The 14,341-nt window shown below is 47.1% G+C and overlaps 1 protein-coding gene across 1 annotated transcript in view; it reads left to right on the forward strand.

The window, feature by feature from the left end:
• The window catches only part of acer2 (alkaline ceramidase 2), a 104,410-nt gene that overhangs the window by 77,832 nt on the left and 12,237 nt on the right, over nt 1-14,341 (forward strand). The gene's annotated exons all lie outside the window — the stretch shown is intronic.

The following is a 14,341-nucleotide window of genomic DNA, read 5'->3' on the forward strand; positions in this document are numbered from 1 at the left end:
TCCTGTTTGGTTAGCCCAATCTATACGGATATTAAAGTCACCCATGATAACTGCTGCGCCTTTATTGCATGCACCCATAATTTCCTGTTTGATGCCCTCCCCAACATCACTACTACTGTTTGGAGGTCTGGACACAACTCCCACTAGCGTTTTCTGCCCTTTGGTATTCTGTAGCTCCACCCATACCGATTCCACATCATCCAAGCTAATGTCTTTCCTTACAATTGCATTAATTCCTCTTTAACCAGCAACGCCACCCCGCCTCCTTTTCCTTTCTGTCTATCTTTCCTAAATGTTGAATACCCTTGGATGTTGAGTTCCTAGCCTTGGTCACCCTGGAGCCATGGCTCCGTGATGCCAATTACATCGTATCCGTTAACTGCTATCTGCACAGTTAATTCATCCACCTTATTCCGAATACTCCTCGCATTGAGGCACAGAGCCTTCAGGCTTGCCTTTTTAATACACATTGATCCTTTAGAATTTTGCTGTCAAGTGGCCCTTTATGTTTTTTGCCTTGGGTTTCTCTGCCCTCCCCTTTTACTCATCACCTTTCTGTCTTTTGCTTCTGTCTCCATTTTGCTTCCCTCTGTCTCCCTGCATTGGTTCCCATCCCCTTGCCATATTAGTTTAACTCCTCCCCAACAGCATTAGCAAACACTCCCCCTAGGGCATTGGTTCCGGTCCTGCCTAGGTGCACATCGTCCGGTTTGTACTGGTCCCACCTCCCCCAGAACCGGTTCCAATGCCCCAGGAATTTGAATCCCTCCCTGCTGCACCACTGCTCAAGCCACATATTCATCTGAGCTATCCTGCGATTCCTACTCTGACTAGCACGTGGCACTGGTAGCAATCCCGAGATTACTACTTTTGAGGTCCTACTTTTTAATTTAGCTCCTAGCTCCTTAAATTCATTTCTTAGGATCTCATCCTTTTTTTACCTATATCGTTGGTACCAATGTGCACCACGACAACTGGCTGTTCACCCTCCCTTTTCAGAATGTCCTGCACCCGCTCCGAGACATCCTTGACCCTTGCACCAGGGAGGCAACATACCATCCTGGAGTCTCGGTTGCGGCCATTGTCCATTTGTACCACCAGTAGCTTGTTTCCCTCTTTGTCTGTCCCTGCAAGCCATTTGGGACCCCTGCATTAGTTTAGCGCAAACACTTTGTCCCCTTTCTCATTCCACCTCTCCCTCGAATTTCGGTCATGGTACTCAGTTAGCTTTTGATGCTTAGCCTCAACAATTTCTTTCAGGTTCGTTTCATCAATAGTTGCACGGGGGGAACCGCAGTCAACGAATGCGGACGAGATCTGTCTGCCAGCAGCAGTCGCGACAGGTGGCTCTGCAGCGTGGGACCTTGGTTTCTGAGCATGCCTTGTTTAATGATCTGCACTGCTCGCTCCGCCTGGCCATTGGAGGCCGGCTTGAAAGATGCCAATTTAACGTGATTTATACCGTGGTCAACTATAAAATCGTGAAATTCTGCGCTGGTGAAGCATGGACCATTATCACTGACCAATATGTCAGGAATGCCATGCATTGCAAACATGGTTCTAAGACTCTCCACAGTGGTGGAAGTGGTGCTCGAGTTTAAAATGGTGCACTCGATCCATTTTGAAAATGCATCAATGACTACGAGTAACATTTTGCCCATGAATGGCCCGCATAATCTACGTGCACCCGCGACCACGGTTTGGTGGGCCAGGGCCAGGGGCTTAGGGGGACCTCCCTGGGGGCATTACTGAGTTGGGCACAAATGGTGCACTGACGGACGCAGAGCTCCAAGTCCGCGTCAATGCCAGGCCACCAGACCATGAGATTTGGCTATGGCCTTCATAAGGACGATCCCCGGATGCTCGCGATGGAGCTCCAGGACAAACGCCTCCCTGCCTCGTAGGGGCATAACTACTCGGCTGCCCCACATCAGGCAGTCTGCCTGTAGTGAGAGTTCATGCATGCGCCTATGGAAGGGTTTGACCTCCTCGGGGCAGGCATCGCGAGCCTCTGCCTAGTCACCGATTAAAATGCATCTTTTAACTAGAGATAACGTGGGGTCGCTGGTCGTCCAGGCTCTGATTTGTCGAGCCGTCATTGGCGAACCTGTGGATTCAAAGGCATTGATTGCCATGACCATCTCACAGTCCTGTTCGTCGGACTCTTCTGTGGTCGCCAGGAGTAGCCTGCTAAGCGCGTCGGCACAGTTGTCTGTGCCTGGTCTGTGCCTTATCGTGTAGTCGTAAGCCGCCAGCATGAGTGCCCACCGCTGAATGCGCGCCGAGGCGTTGCCGTTGTTTGCCTTGCACTCCGATAGTAGGGACGTGAGGGGTTTGTGGTCAGTTTCTAATGCAAACTTGGCCCCAAAAAGGTATTGGTGCATCTTTTTGACACCGTACACGCACGCGAGCGCCTCCTTCTCAACTATACCGTACCCGCGCTCTGCCGGCGAAAGTGACCTGGAGGCTTAAGCAACGGGCTGCAATTTACCCGCATCATTGATGTGCTGTAAAACGCACCCGACCCCGTACGCTGACACATCACATGGAAGGACTAACTTTTTACCTGGGTCAAAAAAGGCTAAAACACTCTTGGAACAAAGAAGGTTGCGTGCCTTATTGAAGGCGCGTTCTTGGGCGTCCCCCCAAAACCAATCGCACCTCTTTCTGAGTAGCACGTGGAGAGGCTCCAGCAGCATGCTCAAGTTCTGCATAAAGTTCCCAAAGTAATTGAGTAGCCCGAGAAAGGCGCGCAGTTCCGAGACATTCCGGGGCCTGGGTGCCAGGCGAATCGCTTCGGTTTTGGATTCTGTTGGGCGGATTCCAGCAGCGTCAATCCTTCTGCCCAAAAATTCAACCTCAGGCGCGAGAAACAGACACTTGGATTTCTTAACTCTTAGGCCTACCTGATCCAATCGACTTAGTACTTCCTCAAGATTGCGGAGATGGGAGTCGGTGGACCTGCCCGTGATGAGTATGTCATCTTGAAACACAACCGTTCCCGGGATGGACTTGAGCAGACTTTCCATGTTCCGCTGGAATCGAGCAGCTGCCGACCTGATACCGAATGGGCATCGATTGTACACAAAAAGGCCTCGATGTGTGTTGATGGTGGTGAGCAGCTTTAGACTCTTCGGTCAGTTCTTGCATCATATACACAGATGTGAGGTCAAGTTTCGAGAAAGGTTTTCCTCCAGCCAATGTGGCAAATAGGTCCTCCGCTCTGGGCAGCGGGTATTGGTTCTGTCGGGAGACTCTGTTTATGGTAGACTTGTAATCCCCACAGATTCGCACAGATCCATCAGGCTTCATGACGGGGACGATGGGGCTTGCCCAGTCGCTGAATTCCACGGGAGAAATTATGCCTTCCCGCAGAAGCCAGTCCAGTTCATTTTCAATCTTTTCCCTCATCACATAAGGCACAGCTCTAGCCTTGTGATGGACCGGTCTGGCATTGTGTGTGATGTAGATTCTAACTTTAGCCCCTTTGAAGGTGCCCACACCTGGCTGAAAGTGATGTTCAAAACGGCTTAGAACTGTTGAGCAGGAGGTCCGTTCCTCTGACGACGTGGCGTGAACATCATCCCATTTCCAATTAAATTCTGCTAGCCAGCTTCTCCTCAACACGGCTGGGAGATCCCCGGGGACAATCCACAGGGAAAGTCGGTGCACCATCCCTTTGTGTGTGACTGAGAGCATGGCACTGCCAAGGACAGGGATGATTTCTTTAGTATAGGTCCTTAGTTTGGTATCGATCTTTGTGAGTTTTGGTCTGTTGCTTTTGTGCGGCCACAGCTGTTCAAATTGTTGAACGCTCATGAGGGATTGACTGGCCCCCGTGTCCAGCTCCATGTTGACGGGTATCCCGTTGAGTAGAACCCTCATCATAATTGGAGGCGTCTTGGTGTAAGAACAGTGGACATTGATTGTGTTAATCCGCTGTACCTCAGCGTCCTGTGCACTGTTCCGACCGTCTTCTGGTCCGCTTTCCGACCCTTCCGATTCGTATACCAGCCGAGCTGCTGTTTTTCTGCACATGCGAGCTAGATACCCTGTGTAGTTGCAGTTTCTGCAAACGGCATGCTGAAATTGACACACCCTGGTTGAGTGGCTTCCCCCACATCTCCAACACAGACCGTTTCCATTGTTTCCGAAGGATGAACTGCGTCTGGCTGATCTCCCTTGAGCTTCTCTCAATCTGTTGTTGATTGCTCGCATTGTGAATTGATGAGGTGTGATCGGCCGTTCATGTGGCCCTTGATTTTGATGGCTTCTGGCGCCACTGTCTGCTGTTGAAGGCCTGCTCTCCTGCCTTTGTCTGTGTGTGGGGGTAGCGGTTTGTTTCACAATGTGAACCCCTTGTTCCGATGCCTCGTTGGTTGTCGTACCCGAAGTATACATCAGCCTCGTTTCTTCTTCGCCTGCCAAGAACGTCTGTACGACCAGTGCTGCTGCCTCTAGAGTCAAGTTCTTAGTCTCTATAAGCTTTCGGAATATGCCTGTGTAGCCTATTCCTTCAATAAAAAAGTCTCTCAGTACTTCTCTCTTTAGTTCATCGGGGAACTCACATGAACTAGCCAGCTTCCGAAGTTCCGCCACGAAGTCGGGTATGCTTTGGCCCACACAGCGTCTGTAGTTGTAGAACCTGTGTCTGGCCATGTGTAGGCTGCTCGCTGGCTTCAGGTGATCACCAGTGTGCTCAACTCCTCAAATGACTTGCTTGTTGGTTTCTCGGGTGCCAGCAGGTCTTTCATTAAAGCGTATGTTTTCGAGCCACAGCCGGTCAAGAGATAGGCTCTTCTCTTGTCTGCCTTATCGTCGCCCAGCCAGTCTTTGGTCACAAAGCTTTGCTGGAGCCTTTCTATAAAGTCATCCCAATTGTCTCCAGCATTGTATTTCTCATCTGAGCTGTTGGTAGCCATTCTGTGGATTCTGTGATCCCGTAACTCATCGCCACTGTTAAGTCCTGACTCTAATGTACTGACTTACACGAGACACATGCTGAAGTCAAGGTCACTCAGGACCTGCACCTTTAATTCCAGCTCTCCAGTGCTGCACTTGCCTGAGACCTCACTTTATATACCACAGGTATGGAGTGTCTCCTGCAAGTGCACCCCTGGTGGTAAGGTATGCTTATTGTTATAGGTCATATCCAGTTACAGTCATGTATAGCATGGTAGGATACAGTTATATACAGTAATGTGAGATACATGACAATGCTAACATAAAAATGGCCTCCTCTTGCATTTTATTACTTGCACAATTACAGCCTATTGCCAACTGATAGCCAGGTTGCCCTTCATTGTGTAATGTCTAAGTATGCAGAATGGTCTGAAGAATTCATTGTATATATACACATATGCCTGTACAAAGTAATGCATAAAGACAATCCAATATGATCCAATATCTTAGAATAAGGGGCTGCCCATTTAAAACTGAGATGAGAAATTTCTTCTCTCAGAGGGTTGTGGATCTGTGGAATTCGCTGCTTCAGAGAGCTGTGTAAGCTGCGACATTGAATAAATTTAAGACAGAAATAGACAGTTTCTTAAACGTTAAGGGGATAAGGGGTTATGGAGAGCGGGCAGGGAAGTGGACCTGAGTCCATGATCGGATCAGCCACGATTGTATTAAATGGCGGAGCAGGATCGAGGGGCCGTATGGCCTTCTCCTGCTTCTATTTCTTATGTTCTTAAGTTCTTATGATTCAACTCCAGCAAACACATGCACTTTGTAAATAACAATAAATGTAATAAAAAGTCCTGATAATGAGTACATGTATAACTTTGCATGAATGTGTTCATGTATTTTGATTTTGACCAATTGCACAGACAATATTGAAAAGAAAGAACATGCATTTATATAGCTCCTCTCACAATGTCAGGCGAATGGAAATCCCATACAAACTTATCTTCTACATTTGACATTAAAAATAATTTTCCTTGTTACTCCACATCAAAATTTCCTGCGGTGGGTTACTGCTACTTAATTAACCTTGCTTAAAATATCACACGGTAAAATGATTACCAGATGGCAGCCATTTCCCCCACTTTTGTTAGGGAAGCAATTGCAAGATGCTGAGGCACGATTGGGCTGAGTTTTAGATGAAGTGTAATAAGTGGTAGTAGACACTATTGAGTAAGTTGTCATTTATTTTCAGCAATAAGGAGGAAAATAAAGCTACAAGGCACTTTCCAGGTTCATTGCTTTACAAGTAGGTGGCATTGTGCTGCCGTGTATGTGCATGGTGATAGAATTTGGGGACCCCCAGTTTCTATCATACTGCTACATGAAGAGCACAGGGAGGGAAGCTAGTTATCCTGGGCCAGTGTTGCACAATTCCTAGTAGCTAAATATAGAGAAGCATTCCAGCTGTGGATGGTGAATCATGGCTCCGTGTCAATTTTTGTCTAATTACGCTGCTGTGAAGTGCCTTGAAAGAAAGAAAGACTTGGATTTATATAGCGCGTTTCACAACCACCGGACGTCTCAAAGCGCTTTACAGCCAATGAAGTGCCTTTTGGAGTGTAGTTACTGTTGTAATGTGGGAAACGTGGCAGTCAGTTTGTGCACAAGCAAGCTCCCACAAACAGCAATGTGATAATGACCAGATAATCTGTTTTTTGTTATGTTGATTGAGGAATAAATATTGGCCAGGATACTGGGGATAACTCCCCTGCTATTCTTCGAAATAGTGCATGGGATCTTTTATGTGCACTTGAGAGGGCAGATGGGGTCTCGGTTTAACGTCTCATCCAAAAGATGGCACCTCTAACTGTGCAGCACTCCCTCAGTACTACAGTAAGCCTAGATTTTTTGTGCTCAAGTCCCTGGAGTGGGACTTGAACCCAGAACCTTGGATGTTTTCCTACATTAAAGGCACTATATAAATGCAAGCAATTTCCACTCTAAGCTGCGCAGCTATCAGCCAGTCCCGTGAGCCCGAGACTATCTTTTCTAATGTTAAATTTTCAGCGTGTGCAAAATTGTGAATGGGCCGCGCAGCCCCTTAAAGGGACCACGCGCCTAAAAACAAATTAGGGGGAACATTGAATGCAAGTATTCCAATATGGTTCCAAAAAATATGACCTTAGATTACATTTAATAAGTTGACATGTTTTTAACCAATGACTTTAGAGCTCCAGGATTAAATGGGTTTTATTTAAAGCAATGGGGATGACTTGTTTATCTGTAGCTCTACAAAAGCTTTGTACTTTGCTTTGGCATGCATATAGCGATTTCATCACACTTAGTTAACCTTGCCGTTAATTAAAGTAGCTTTCTGTCAAAGCGAGAAGCAATTGTGTAATCCCTTCTAATAGCTCTAATCTCATACACTGCTTCCCAACTGTACATGGCAGCTGTCTTCACAGGAATGTCACTCAGATACTGGTGAGAATAGGAGAAGGAGCGGGGATCAGATTTATTAAATTTGAACCTACAAGCTCTATTTTTATGCCCAACCAGTCATTTTTGTAATCAGTAAAGTTTTGTAGGAGGTTTAGCTGGCATTGAATGACCTCTTCGAGAGGAAGCTGCAGGAATGGAAAGGTCACTTCCCTCAGCCACAATAATAAGACTCAGGATGTCCTGCATAGAATCAGCTTAGTGCGTTATCGGATGTTAGACATAGATATTAATCCTTAATGTGTAAAAGACAATGGATAAGTCTATGATTTTAGAACGGTAACTGATGCAACTGGTATTTGATAATAAAAATAACAGCTTTTGGAACTCCCAGTTCTGGTCAGGAATATAATGTGTAGGAAAAGGGAGGAAAGGGAACTCCTTTGCTTGGAATTTTTGCAGGCAACCTGTTATGTATGTAAACCTGTAATTACCATGTCTAACCACCAGAGGGCTTATTCCCTGGAATCCCAAGGGATCCCACAATCCCTTGGGAGCATCTGTATATAAGGAGGCCTCACAGGCTGGAGAGGCATTCTGAGATCTGTAATAAAGGACTACGGTCACACTTACTTTGAGCTTGCAGTATCTGGTCTGACTCTTTATTCAAGACATAACAACTGGTGACGAGATACAGATAATGAACCCCAATGCAACAATGCAGAGAACTGTGGGCATCCTGGAGAAATTTTTGGAGGGAGATGATTGGGAAATCTTCGTGGAACGACTTGACCAATACTTCGTGGCCAACGAGCTGGAAGGAGAAGCGAACACTGCCAAATGAAGGGCGATCCTCCTCACCGTTTGCGGGGCACCAACGTATGGCCTCATGAAAAATCTGCTCGCTCCAGCAAAACCCACAGACAAGTCGTACGATGAGTTGTGCACACTGGTCCAGGAGCATCTAAACCCGAAGAAAAGCGATGGCGAGGTATCGGTTCTGCACGTACAAGGGGGCTGACGGCCAGGAAGTGGCGAACTATGTCGCTGAGCTAAGGCACCTTGCAGGACATTGCGAATTTGAAGGACACTTGGAGCACATGCTCAGGGACTTCTTTGTACTTGGCATTGGCCATGAAGTAATATTTCGCAAACTTTTGTCTGTAGAGACCCCAACCTTGAGTAAAGCCACAGCGATAGCTCAGGCGTTTATCTCCACCAGTGACAATACCAAACAAATTTCCCAGCACACTAGTGCTGCTGCAAGTACTGTGAACAAAGTAACGTTGTTTTCGAATCAAAATGTATATGGCAGGACTTACATGCCTGTAGCTGCACATCTGCAGATGACTCAGATTCCACCATCAAGGGTGGTGAATACAAGGCCATTAACACCTTGTTGGTGCTGCGGGGGTGATCGATTCCATTCATGCTCTTTCAAAGGATACGTTTGCAAGGGCTGTGGAACAATGGGACACCTCCAATGCATGTACAGACGAGGTGCAAACCCTGCTAATCCTGCAAACCATCATGTAGCAGAGGAGGACAGATCGACGGTGGATCATGACGAACCAGAGCCTCAGACCGAGGAGGCAGAGGTATATGGGTTGCACACATTTACCACAAAGTGTCCCCCGATAATGCTGAAGGTTGAATTAAATGGGCTCCCAGTGTTCATGGAGCTGGACACGGGCGCAAGCCAGTCCATAATGAGCAAAAAGACTTTCGATAAGTTGTGGTGCAACAAGGCTTCAAGGCCAGTCCTGACTCCCATTTGTACCAAACTCAGAACATACACAAAGGAACTGATTCCCATAATTGGCAGTGCTACTGTAAAGGTTTTCTACGATGGAGCGGTGCACGAGTTACCACTCTGGGTGGTACCGGCTATGGCCCCACGTTGTTCGTCAGGAGCTGGCTGGGAAAGATACGCTGCAACTGGGATGACGTCCGAGCGCTTTCGTCTGTCGACGACACCTCATGTGCCCAGGTCATAAGCAAATTCCCCTCACTGTTCGAACCAGGCATCGGGAAGTTCCAAGGAGCAAAAGTGCAGATCCATTTGATTCCGGGGCGCGACCCATCCATCACAAGGTGAGAGCTGTACCTTACATGATGAGAGAGAGGGTGGAGATCGAGCTGCTGATTGAATTCAATGAGTGGGCCAGTCCGATGGTTCCAGTCCTCAAGGGAGATGACACCGTCAGAATCTGTGGTGATTACAAAGTAACTATCAATCGTTTCTCGCTGCAGGATCAATACCCGCTACCAAAGGCAGATGACCTATTTACGACACTGGCGGGAGGGAAAATGTTCACGAAGCTGGACTTGACCTCAGCCTACGTGACGCAAGAGCTGGAGGAATCTTCGAAAGGCCTCACCTGCATCAACACGCACTAAGGTCTTTTCATTTACAACAGATGCCCATTTGGGATTCAATTGGCCGCAGCGATATTCCAGAGGCACATGGAAAGCTTGCTGTAGTCGGTCCTGCGCACCATGGTCTTCCAGGACGACATTTTGGTGACAGGTCGGGCACCTGCAGAACCTGGAGGAGGTTCTTAGTCGGCTTAATCGTGTGGGGCTCAGACTAAAACGCTCGAAGTGCATTTTCCTGGCACCTGAAGTGGAGTTCCTGGGGAGAAGAATCGTGGCAGATGGCATCAGGCCCACCGATTCGCTGACGGAGGCAATCGACAACGCACCGAGACCACAGAACGTGACAGAGCTGGCGATCGTTTCTAAGACTCCTGAACTAGTTTGGTAACTTCTTACCGGGTCTTAGCACATTGTTAGAACCCCTGCACGCTCTACTGTGTAAGGGAGATGAATGGGTATGGGATAAAAGCCAAGAAAATGACTTTCAAAAAGCTAGGAAGCTGTTATGTTCAATCAAATTGCTTGTGTTGTATGATCCATGTAAGCGTTTGGTACTAGCATGTGATGCATCGTCATATGGGGTCGGGTGTGTATTGCAACAAGCTAATGAATTTGGGAAATAGCAACCGGTTGCTTATGCATCCAGAAGTCTGTCTAAGGCTGAGAGGGCCTACACTATGATCGAAAAAGAAGCGTTAGCATGTGTTTACGGCGTAAAGAAAAAGCATCAATATCTGTTCGGGCTCAAATTTGAATTGTAAACTGACCATAAGCTGCTTATATCCCTCTTTTCTGAAAGCAAAGGGATAAATACGAATGCATCGGCCCGCATCCAGAGATGGGCACTCACGTTGTCCGCATACAACTACGCCATCCGCCACAGGCCAGACGCAGAAAACTGTGCCGATGCTCTCAGTAGGCTGCCATTGCCCACCACAGGGGTGGAGATGGCACAGCCACAGATTTAGTCATGGTAATGGAAGCATTCGAGAGTGAGCAATCACCTGTTACCGCCCGACAGATTAGAACCTGGACGAGCCAGGACCACTTAGTGGCCCTAGTAAAAAATTATGTGCTCCACAGGAGTTTGTCTAGTGTCCCGTTAGAGATGTAGTAAGAAATAAAGCCGTACCAGCGGCGCAAAGATGAAATGTCTATACAGGCAGAATGCCTCCTATGGGGCAATCGGGTAGTTGTGACAAAAAAGAGCAGAGACACTTTCATCAGTGATCTCCACAGTACCCACCCAGGCATTGTAATGATGAAAGCGATAGCCAGATCCCACGTGTGGAGACCCGGTATCGATGCAGACTTAGAGTCCTATATGCACACATGTTCCAGTTAAGCAATGTACCCAGGGAGGTGCCACTAAGTTTAAGGTCTTGACCCTCCAAACCGTGGTCTAGGGTACATGTCAACTATGCAGGCCCATTCTTGGGAAAAATGTTTTTATTGGTTGTAGATGCGTACTTCAAATGGATTGAATGTGTGATAATGTCGGCAAGCACGTCCGCTGCCACCATTGAAAGCCTACGGGCCATGTTTGCCATGCACGGCCTGCCTGATGTCCTTGTAAGTGACAATGGGCCGTGCTTTACCAGTTCTGAATTCAAGGAGTTCATGACCCGCAATAAGGTCAACCACGTCACATCTGCCCCGTTTAAGCCAGCGTCCAACGGTCAGGCAGAATGAGCAGTTCAAACAATCAAGCAGAGCTTGAAAAGGGTAACTGAAGGCTCACTGCAGACTCGCTTATCCCGTGTCCTGCTTAGTTACCACACAAGACCCCACTCGCTCACCGGGGTCCCTCCCGCTGAACTGCTCATGAAAAGGGCACTTAAGACAAGGCTCTCATTAGTCCACCCTGATCTACACGAACAGGTAGAGAGCAGGCGGCTTCAACAGAATACATATCATAATCGCGCAAATGTGTCACGCAAAATTGAAGTAAATGCTCCTGTATTTGTGTTGAACTATGGACAAGGTCCCACGTGGATTGCTGGCACTGTTTTGGCCAAAGAGGGGAGTAGAGTGTTTGTGATCAAACTCGCAAATGGACTCACCTGCAGAAAACACTTAGAGCAAACCAAACTCAGATTTACGGACTATCCAGAACAATCCACAATAGACTACCTTTTTTGACCCTCCAACACAACACACACAAGTGCAACTGACCCAGCGGTTGACCACGAAGCAGAACCCATCACCCGCAGCAGCCCAGCAAGGCTCTCCACCCCCAACCGTCCAGCAAGGCCAGCTGCACAGCCCAGCGAAGGCCCAACAAATGACTCACCAAAACCAGCATTTGCACCGAGACTCTCAACCAGGGAAAGGAATGCCCCAGATTGACTCACATTGTAAATAGTTGCACTATTGACTTTGGGTGGAGTGTTGTTATGTATGTAAACCTGTAATTACCATGTCTAACCACCAGAGGACTTATCCCCTGGAGTCCCAAGGGATCCCACAATCCCTTAGGAGCACCTGTAAATAAGGAGACCTCACAGGCGAGAGGCATTCTGAGATCTGCAATAAAGGACTACGGTCACACTTACTTTGACTTGCAGTAGCTAGTCTGACTCTTTATTCAAGACATAACACAACCTTTAGGGCTAGCCAAGCTCGAAGGGGCATCTGCGGGGGTATAGGGAGTTTCAAGCCATGTTTGAAGCCGTATGTCATCCAATAGAGAACAGCTGCTGCTTTGAAAAAACCATCATGAAAATTGCAGGTATTACTTATTATCTTCCCTTTTGAGTAAAGTATGTCATTCCCACATTTTTTTAACCTTTCTTTTTGAAACTCACACTAATTCAGCCTGTCACCATTTATTAGCCAAAATGGGTAGGTAGACAACAAGCAAACCATTGTGTTAGGTGGTTATGGAAAGCTAGGATGGGTCAACAAGGAATCTGTCATGCTTTCTTCTTTCTGCTGGTTCACCAAACCCGTCCTCGCCTTAATGCGACAGTTTTCTGTTGGGTACTTGTGTCTGGATGTAGTGCCCACTGGCTCAGTTTTAGTATTAGTAGTTGTATGGCCTTTTTAATAATGATCCTGGTGATCCCATGTCATTGATTATACCTGTTTTGTTCAGGCATGGTGGGATTGTGGAGGCATGTCATGAGCTATGTGTGGAGGGGGTGTTCTTTGTCCCTCAATAGCCATCCTAGTACAGTGTAAGGGTCAAATATTGGGGGATGGTTAAGTGTTACAGGATAAATGCATTGCAACAGCTACCTGGGTTCCTTGCACAAACGTGCATGCTGTTTTTTGTCATCAGAGACGAGCTAGATGGAGTGGTAGCCCTTCCTATTCACGAATGCTGCTGGCTGGTGTTCTGTCGGCCTGATGAAAACAAGTAGGCAGTCAATGCCTTGGTGCAAGGGAAGCCAGCCATGGCAGAAAATTCCCGATTTCTCTCGTGTTGACTCCTGAGGTCAATGGGGAAGGTGATGTACTGGTTAACCCTAGGCATTGGTAATCTGCTTAATATAGCTATGTACTGCAGAGTGGGAGATGCGGGATATGGCCCCAATAGAAGACTAGAAGGAACCAGGAGTAAAGAAGGTGGTGACTTTGAGAGCCACCGACAAAGCACCTAAAACCGGCAGGCAGCAGGTCCTGTTGCAGGAGGCTGCAGAGGTCTGCAACAGCCGGCTTGGAGAAGCACAGCTGCCTGAGGCACTACTGTTTGGATAGAGCCAAGAAGATTACTTGGGCCTGTACACCCTGTATGGCCTCCTATGGGCAGTCCCAACCTCTCACCTGCTGTCTTCTCATAGATCCAGCTGCTGCTTTTTCTGATGCTGAGGCCACTCCTCTTTCTCCATGTTCTTCCATCCAAATGAAATTGGCAATAATAGCAGATAGAGCTTACTGAGGGCAAGTAAGGCAAAAAAATAAGTCAGAAACAAGTAATCTGGAAGCTGGAAACTCTCCTGGAAATCCAAATGCACAATGGCACACAGATCATGTAATCCCATTATTGGTAGGTGAGTGTCCCTTTAAAAAATGCTTCAGTGGCTCTGAGTTACCAATGCCAATACGTTTTACTGGCAGATTGGACACTGAGCAGAACTTCAGTGATTTTGCATTAAAATGGTGCTGGAGTCCGAATTTCATCACCAGACCCCGATTGGCATGAATTCATGAAGGCCCACCTGTCCAGCTTCTTTGGGAGTGTCAGACATTCAATTTGATTTAAAATTGTGGCTTATTTTGATGAGTTCTGAAAAATTACATAGCTCCCATGTTTAAATGAATTTGCAAACTGCCATTGTTACTGATCATATAAATGTTATTCCAAACATTCCACAATTTTGAGAGTACGTTTTATTAAAACAAAATATTAGGCCTATAGGATAAGGATAAGGAATGGAAATACAATTTGTGATTTTCAGAATATCATTTGAAATCAGTGGGAGTGTGATTCCCATTTACTGAGCTCATGATCTCAGTTGAGCTTCCTGCTGAGATTTGATGGTTCCCCAGAAAGAAGGTGTGAAAATTGGTCAACATTTCACAAACCATCTAGTGGTTAGTTCAAGACCACCATTGGCAGAAGCTTTCAGCATACGATGTTCCGGCTCAATGCTTGGTGTGTAGGAAACGA

The sequence above is a fragment of the Pristiophorus japonicus genome, chromosome 1, assembly GCF_044704955.1.
Source record: "Pristiophorus japonicus isolate sPriJap1 chromosome 1, sPriJap1.hap1, whole genome shotgun sequence".
NCBI classification, from domain to species: domain Eukaryota; kingdom Metazoa; phylum Chordata; class Chondrichthyes; family Pristiophoridae; genus Pristiophorus; species Pristiophorus japonicus.